Below are 8,162 nucleotides of genomic sequence, written 5' to 3'. Positions count from 1 at the left end.
TCTTTACTGATCCTTCCTTTAACAAACGCTGATGAAGTATTCTTTGTAGCATGTAGTTTCCAGTAGTTTCCAACTGCTTGGTTATAATTAATGCTGAGGTTTCATCTTTGGGTAGAGACTCAATAATATCCATCTGCAGGGTGACTTCAATCGACCGGCATGTTTGTGTGTGTGTGTGTGTGTGTGTGTGTGTGTGTGGGTGTGTGTGTGTCTGGGTTTGTGTCAGAGGGCGGGGCCTCAGGTTTGAAATCTCCCGGGTTTGCGCGTGCACGTGAATAACTTGGTTTCATTCGTATGTCATGGCGAAACACCTAATGACTCTGTATCAAGGCGACTCGTTTCAAGCACTATGAGTCGACTCTTTTATAGATGAATCAACCGTTTTAAACACTGTAACACTGTATTCTTACAGATTTAAGCCTTAGCTGGATACTTTACTTTACTTAGAGCTGTGTTACACACTACATGGAGGGGCATTTTCAAAAACCCATAATATGAGCTCTTTAATATGTATATGAAATTTAAATTTTTGGATGAACTGTCCCTTTAAATCTACATTGAAGGCATAAATAAGCTGCTCATTATGTAGATTTCCTCTCAAAATACTTCCAGCTCACATGGATATAAGGACAGGTTTAAAAAAAAAAAAAAACTACACAGTCTGACACATTCATCATCACAAAATCAAGTGTTAGTCAGTTAACTTAGATTCAGTTCAATCAATTGTTTTGTTTGTTTCTGTGAAACATTACCGTCTGCTGGACAGTTGTGTGGCATGTTCAATTCCTGTGAGAGACATCCTGTGATGTAATACCTACAGTATACATATAGGTTGTTTTTGTTCATTGATTTTAGTGTCTCTGAGAAACATTGCCATCTGCTGGAGAGTGGTGTGAAATCAAATTGTAAGACACTGTCAATGGCACAGTGCATTTGAAAATACAGATATATTGTAGTCTGTTTAACTTGTATCAACATAATATCACATGTTTCTATTTTTTTTTCTTCCAAAATTCTTGCAATAGTTACACAAATTGGAGCAGGTGCAACTGCCAAGAGTACAGTAGTCAACATTTGAAGTGGATCAAATGTTTTTAAACACTTTTTCACACAGGGTTATGTAGTATTGGATTTTGTTTTCTCTTAATATTAAAACTTTCATTTAAAAACTGCATGATGCATTTACTTGTTATACTTGACTTTTTTTTATTTTATTTTTTTGATGATATGGAACATTAAAGAGCCCATATTATGGGTTTTTGAAAATTCCCCTCCATGTAGTGTGTAACACAGCTCTAAGTGAAGTGAAGTATCCAGCTAAGGCTTAAATCTGTAAGAGTACAGTGTTTAAAACGGTTGATTCATCTATAAAAGAGTCGACTCATAGTGCTTCAAACGAGTCGCCTTGATACCGAGTCATTACGTGTTTCGCCATGACGTACGAACGAAACTAAGTATTCACGTGCACGTGCAAACCCGGGAGATTTCAAACCTGAGGCCTCGCCCTCTGACACACACCCACAAACACACACACACACACACAAACATGCCGGTCGATTGAAGTCACACTGCAGATGGATATTATTGAGTCTCTACCCAAAGATGAAACCTCAGCATAATAACCAAGCAGTTGGAAACTACTGCAAACTACTGCAAACTACATGCTACAAAGAATACTTCATCAGCGTTTGATGGGTTTCTTCCTCCATTTCTCAAATGTAAGTACGTGCGATTAAAGTTGCCTCGTTGACTCTAGCTTGCAAATGTATTTAGTTGTGGTTTATTACTTGTAACCGCATGTACTGTATCAGGTTAACTGGCTATATTCTCTTATCGCGTGCTGCTTTGTTTACGAAGCTCCGTGGACGAGGGTAGTGTGTGTGTGCGTGCGCTGTCGTCCGGAGGTGTGTGTGTGTGTGTGTGTGCGTGCGTGTGTGCGTGCGTGCGTGCGTGCGTGCGTGCGTGCGTGCGTGCGTGCGTGCGTGCGTGCGTGCGTGCGTGCGTGCGTGCGCGCGTTGTCGCCCGGAGGTCTGTGTGTGTTTTTGTGTTTGTGTGCACAGACGATGGCACTGTGTGTGTGTGTGTTTGTGTCTGTTTGTGTCTGTGAAAAGAGCAGAGTGAGACTAGCTTGGATATCTCCTCGACAGTTTTTGGAGTTTTTGCTCAATAAAATAGTTAATCGTCTGAATTTTCAAGTCCATCGACCGTATTTACATTGACCCACTGGCAGCTAAAATCCACGCCTACACTATCGAGCGTGTATGAACTGTGATTACTTTATATTGCTGATTAGCTGTTGTGCATGTTACTCTCTGACTGAAGGCAGTCGACCAATCGCAACAGACTGTCATTGGTCCAATCAGAGCAGATTAGCTTCGCGCTAATGAGGGGTTTGGGAACAAATGAATCGCTGGACGATTCATACAGGAGTCGCTGGGATAATTAGGTAAAAATAAATGCAGATTATAAGACCATGAAAGTGTTTTTTGACCTTGCATGCATATTAGACTGTTGTTGGAGACCCTTACAACCAAGATATGAACCTATTTCATGTATAATATAGGCTCTTTAAAGTGTGATAACATGTAAAAAAAAAAAAAATCAGTGAGGTGCAAACATTTTTTTGCACCACTCTACATATATATATATATATATATATATATATATATATATATATATATATATATATATATATATATATATATATATATATATATATATATATAAAATATATATCCACCAAAACCTTAAAGCACTGTTTATTTCTATTGTAACTTTGCGCTATTTTTTTTCTACACTCACTGGCCACTTTATTAGGTACTAGGTACTACAGGGTTGGACCCCCTTTTGTTTTTAGAACTGCCTTAATCCTTCATGGCATAGAGTCAACAAGGTACTGGAAAAATTCCTCAAAGATTTTGCTCCATATTGACATGATAGCATCACACAGTTGCTGCAGATATGTCAGATGCGAATCTCCCATTCCACCACATCTCAAAGGTGCTCTGCTGTGAACTCCTGGTCATGTTCAAGAAACCAGTCTGAGATGATTTGCACTTTATGACAGGGCGTGTTATCCTGCTGGAAGGAGCTATCAGAAGATGGGTACTCTGTGGCCGTAAAGTGATGGACATGGTCAGCAACAATACTCAGGTAGACTGTGGTGTTGACAACTTGACACATTGCTCAATTGGTACTATGGGTCCAAAGTGTTTATTTTGGTAATGGGTCCAAAGTGTGCCAAGAAACCATTACACCACCAGCCTGAACTGTTGATACAAGGCAGGATGGATGCATGCTCTTAATGTTGTTGATGCCAAATTCTGACCCTACCATCCAGATGGCGCAGCAGAAAATTTGCGTTTACAAGAAAATGGACAGGTGTAACTAATAAAGTGGCCAGTTAGTAATTTGTAATTTCTTTTACAATATTGTGTGCCCTTTGACAGTATACTCACTGTTACAGTCATATGTATATGCCTGTTTGTTTTGCTTGTGTGTGTGCGCTCTCTTTCTCTCCCTCTCTTGCTTGCTCCCTCCTCCTCTCTCTGTCAGTTCTCAGGTTCGCCCATTCCAGTATCCCATTCGTCCGTGAAGACGTCAATCTCAATTACACCTTGTGACGTCATCAACTTCACAACCAATCAGCACAGGAGCTCAAAGTTTAAAAGGGATGCGAGCGGGGAAGCTTCTGCTTTTGCTCTGTCTTGCTTGCGGTCTTTGCTTGCTTTTGTGTGTGTTTTTGGCTTGTTGTTATGTGCTGTGATGTTGACGTGAACTTAGTTTTGATTTTGGTCTTGTTCTTGTGTTGATCGCTGTTACCGTCTTGGATGTGTATATGTGGCAATCCCCTGACGTCTGTCTTCAGCTTCGCCCTTGGATTCGAGGAGCTTAGTTGTCACGTGACATACATATTGCATCACGCAGATAACTCTACTATCTAAACACACTAGTTTAGAAGTGAGCGTCACCCGCTGTAAGTTTTCTTCGTATATTTGGTTAGAAGAGTAGATTAATTATAGCGTGAAACCGCTGAAGATCTTTTGTTTGGTTGTTTTGTATTAGACAGTTTAGAGGGTAATTAATAGTTAGAATTGGGGTTTTTGTTATATTTCTTTCATTTATTTGGTGCCACTTAACTCTCGTTTCCCCCACCATCTTTAATCTATATTGATTGATTTATGTTGTGAGATCTTGTAAATAATATTTTATTACTTTTCGACTTCCTTTCACTATTGTAAATAAATTCACTTCTTTTTGCAGTATTTTGGTTGTCGTGTTGATATTTTGCCACCAACTGACCACAAAATATTATCACCTTAAATGTTACCTTTTAAACCCTAGATACCAAAAAGTTAAAAGTCGTAACACTCACATAAAAATACTATATTGATTTATAGTAAATGCTATAGTATTTTTAACCACACTTAAGTGTATTATACTGTATCAAATGTCTACAACACTTTTAAAGTAATTCTACAGTAGTGAACTGATCAAAAGTTATGAATATTGTAGTATTCATTAGTTTTGTACTTAAGTAAGCTGTGGTTAGTGTAATATATTCTATAGTTAAAGAAAACTACAGCAATGGGTGGTTGTTGTGTTAGCATGATAACTATATTATAACCAAAACAGATTCATTTAAGCACTTTACTGCAGTATATGGTTCAAAAACACTAGTATTTACTTTAAATTACTACAGTTTTTTTGTTTTTTCACTCATAAAACAAGATGACACAATCTACAGCAGGTGGCACCCGACTACTCAAGGTGGCAACTTCCTCCTTTAAATACTACAGGAAAAGCAGAAGATAAAGAAAGTGAGTACTCGGTAGTTTAATGATTCAATGGAACAGATACTGGTATAAATGTCCTGTATGTGTGTGTTGTTTGTAGAGTGTGATTTTTCTGACTGTGTAAGCTCTTATAAAAACGTGATTTCCGGAAAGGTGTCGGTTTCTACCGCCATCCAAAAACCAAATTACTTAACTGCTTTCTATGCAAATACAAAATATAGTCATGCAACACTCACATATTCCGGATTCTACAAGGCGTTGTGTCATTTCACACTTCTCTTATTTTAAAATAGGTCTTTAGTCATTTTCTAGCTTAAACAATAGTGAAACAGCCTTACTACACGCATATCCGGTTAAATTCTGAAGGAGAAACAGCACCTTACACTTATTTTTTCCACCATGAGAAATAATGAAAATGAAACTCTACAACATGTGTGCTCAACCCGTAAGATCCATAGTAAGAAAGGATTTACTATTGAGGTCAGTGGGCATCAACCAGCATTCTTCAGAATATCTTCTTTTGTGTTCAGTAGAAGACATACAATCAAATGAGTTTTGAACAACTTAAAGATGGGAAACTGACAGAATTTTCAATATGGGGTGAAGTTCCGTGAACTATCCCTTTACACACACAGTGAACACACCCTCGGATTAGTATAGGAAATGCACGGTGAAATGTAAATACTGCTAATCTTCAAAAGAGATAGCTATTTCATAGCACTAATTGACATTATACAGGTATAAAGTACAATAAAACTATATGCTGGGTTTACATCAAACAGGGAATTGAGTATTTGCGAGAGTAAATTGCACACAAATTGATGCAAACATGAGAACAGAGGTGGATTACTGCCCTGCCTGCTGGTGAATAGCACAAAATATTCAATGAGTAAATGAAATTGAAACAAAAAAAAGTTTTTGTTTTATTTAATGAATTTGCAATGTTTTACAGATGAGCCTGAACTGTCATTTGCTGCTGCTGCTGTTTCTTGCAACTGGTAAGATGCTTGTTGTGATTTCTGTCTTTTTCATTGTTTCATTTGTTTGTTTTTGTCTTTAATCATTACACACTCATCATAAATCCATTAATTACTTAGCATTAAATAACATTTGACTGAGCTAATTAAGGATTTCTCAGCAATTATTGTGAGTAAAGTAAATATATTTATAGCGTTTTTTTTTTTTTTAACCATGCAAGGGTATGCACGTATACAATCTATATTATTGTATTAAGAATACTTTCTTAATGCTACTTTATTATTAAATGTTGTAATTATCGGGACCTGTTAAAGTAATATTTACTGTTGTCCTACTTTATTTTATGCTACAGCAAACTGGGGTGTATTGTAGTAGAAATTATATTCTGTACTGTATGTTTTGAGTTGTTCTGTGTTAGGGTTTTGGGGGACCCACTGTAAACTTTAGGCTTTAGTCAGGGGTCTCTAACTACTTAAAAGTGTACTACTAAAAACTGAATTCGGAAGAAAATGATCTATGCTGTAAGAAAAAAAGAACTATAAAAAAAATTCAAAAGACTTTCAGCAGGGCTTCCAGAGATATTTATTTGTTAAAATACAGAGAATAACCATTTCACAAAATTACATGCAAAACCTGTTAAAATACAGGACATACTTCAGAGTCAAAATTCATTCAGTTACAGTTTACTGTTGATTGGTTTGCATTTAAACAGAAAAAAATGACGAAAAAAAAAAGGTAATTACAGCTATTTTACTATTTATTACTGCAATTATACAGATTATTACTGTAAATATATAATTTATTATTGTAATTACACAGATTAATGAATGTGATTTTAAAGAATATTAATGTAATTATACAAATTATGTGATTATTATGATTATTACTGTAATTAGGCAAGTTATTACGGTAATTAATGTAATTATACAGATTAATTTATGTAATTATGCATGAAGTCTCTAAATATTCCATACATCTTTCCACTTTTAACATAAATTTAGAACAAAAAATATCTTTTAAAGAATGATTAAAAAAAGCCTACTTACAAATAATTGCCGTAGTCATAAAATGCTGTAAATATACCAATAAACTATAATATATTTAGCAAATGTTTTTAGGATATGTAGGTTAAACTCCAAAACAATTTGCTTGAAAAAATACAAAACTGTTATATCCTATTTTTTTCATTACAAGGTTAGTGTCATGTGAGGATGCCTGCACAACTAATTTGAGGATCAAATAGCAGGTTATTAAGAGAATCGTCTTGCAATTAAAGGTTGAAACGGGAACAAACAGATCCATACAGATAATCCCAAGCGTAAAGGCAGCAAACAAAATAACAAAGCAAAGGGGTCAAACGCGGCAAGGGAAAATGTGTCGAAATGCTCACTAAACAATTTAAGACTCAGCAGCGATGTGTCTTGTGTGTGCTGAGTTTATAGTCCTTGAAATCAGTCATTAACGATCTTCTGACTGTGTGTGCATTCAGTCAGAATTAGGAACCCGGGTGTGCGAACATTTAGAATAGCAACATTGTTAGAGTAGTAAAATAAACATTTTACAGTTTACAGTGCATGCATTATATGCAGCCTACAAATAGGTTATTATTTGACATTATGAGGTTACTCTTCATATGATTACAGTCTTCACTAAACAATTTGGCTGTATTTGTGTTTCCCTGTTTTTACAAGAATAATCTGTAAATAATAATAAATAAATATGTAAATAATAATTGTTACTCTCTGAAAATACAGAACATTTTCTTAAAAAAAAAACAGAAAATAACCAAATAATACCCAAATACAAGCAGTAACTGTAAATTTAACGTTAAAATTTTTTATTACAGAACATATCTGTAAAACAACAGATATTTCACTTTTATAAAAAAAAAAAACTGAAATTCTGTAGAAAAAAAAAATTAAATTACCTGTAAAATAACGTTTAATTTTTACAGTGTACAAGGCAGGTTTAAGAATACTTGACTCTCTGTTTTGAATGATTCATTACTTTATTCAGTTGGAATCTGAATCTCTAACGCTTAAAATTGTAGCTTCATAATCTCAAGGTGTAAAAGTTTTGATAGCACACAAAACAAGACAGAAATATGTATATCCACAATCTTTTTGTTTTTGTTTTAGTAATACATCTGAAACCTGTTCACAGTGCTTTTTTGAAGTACATTTTTGTTTTTCTGTCACATATTGAACTCTCCTGTGTAATTTCTTCTTCAGGGTTTTTGGGAGCTGATTTATACGGAATTTCAGTGATAGAGGGAGATCCAGTCACTCTGCACACTAATGTTACAAAAACCAAACACGAGGAAGTTAAATATTACTTTGACGACACTCTTATCGCTCGACTCGCTAAAGATCTCAGTTTTGCTTGCAC

The 8,162-nt window shown here is 35.4% G+C and overlaps 1 protein-coding gene and 1 long non-coding RNA gene across 2 annotated transcripts in view; one reads left to right on the top strand and one right to left on the bottom strand.

Annotated features, from left to right (window-relative positions):
- si:ch1073-188e1.1 overlaps nucleotides 1-8,162 on the top strand; it is a 75,089-nt gene that overhangs the window by 13,844 nt on the left and 53,083 nt on the right. The window contains exon 3 of the mRNA XM_087303473.1: nucleotides 3,068-3,153. The gene's annotated coding sequence lies outside the window, so the exon portion shown is untranslated. The remainder of the gene's footprint in view (nucleotides 1-3,067; nucleotides 3,154-8,162) is intronic.
- The window catches only part of LOC147838372 (uncharacterized), a 280,547-nt gene continuing 276,191 nt past the window's right edge, over nucleotides 3,807-8,162 (bottom strand). Inside the window, exon 4 of the long non-coding RNA XR_015521651.1 lies at nucleotides 3,807-4,384. This is a non-coding gene — a long non-coding RNA (uncharacterized LOC147838372). The remainder of the gene's footprint in view (nucleotides 4,385-8,162) is intronic.

Source organism: Danio rerio, chromosome 22, assembly GCF_052040795.2.
Source record: "Danio rerio strain M-AB ecotype USA chromosome 22, GRCz13ab, whole genome shotgun sequence".
NCBI lineage: Eukaryota > Metazoa > Chordata > Actinopteri > Cypriniformes > Danionidae > Danio > Danio rerio.
Note: the sequence above shows the minus strand (reverse complement) of the source record. Positions and strands in the feature narration are given on the sequence as shown.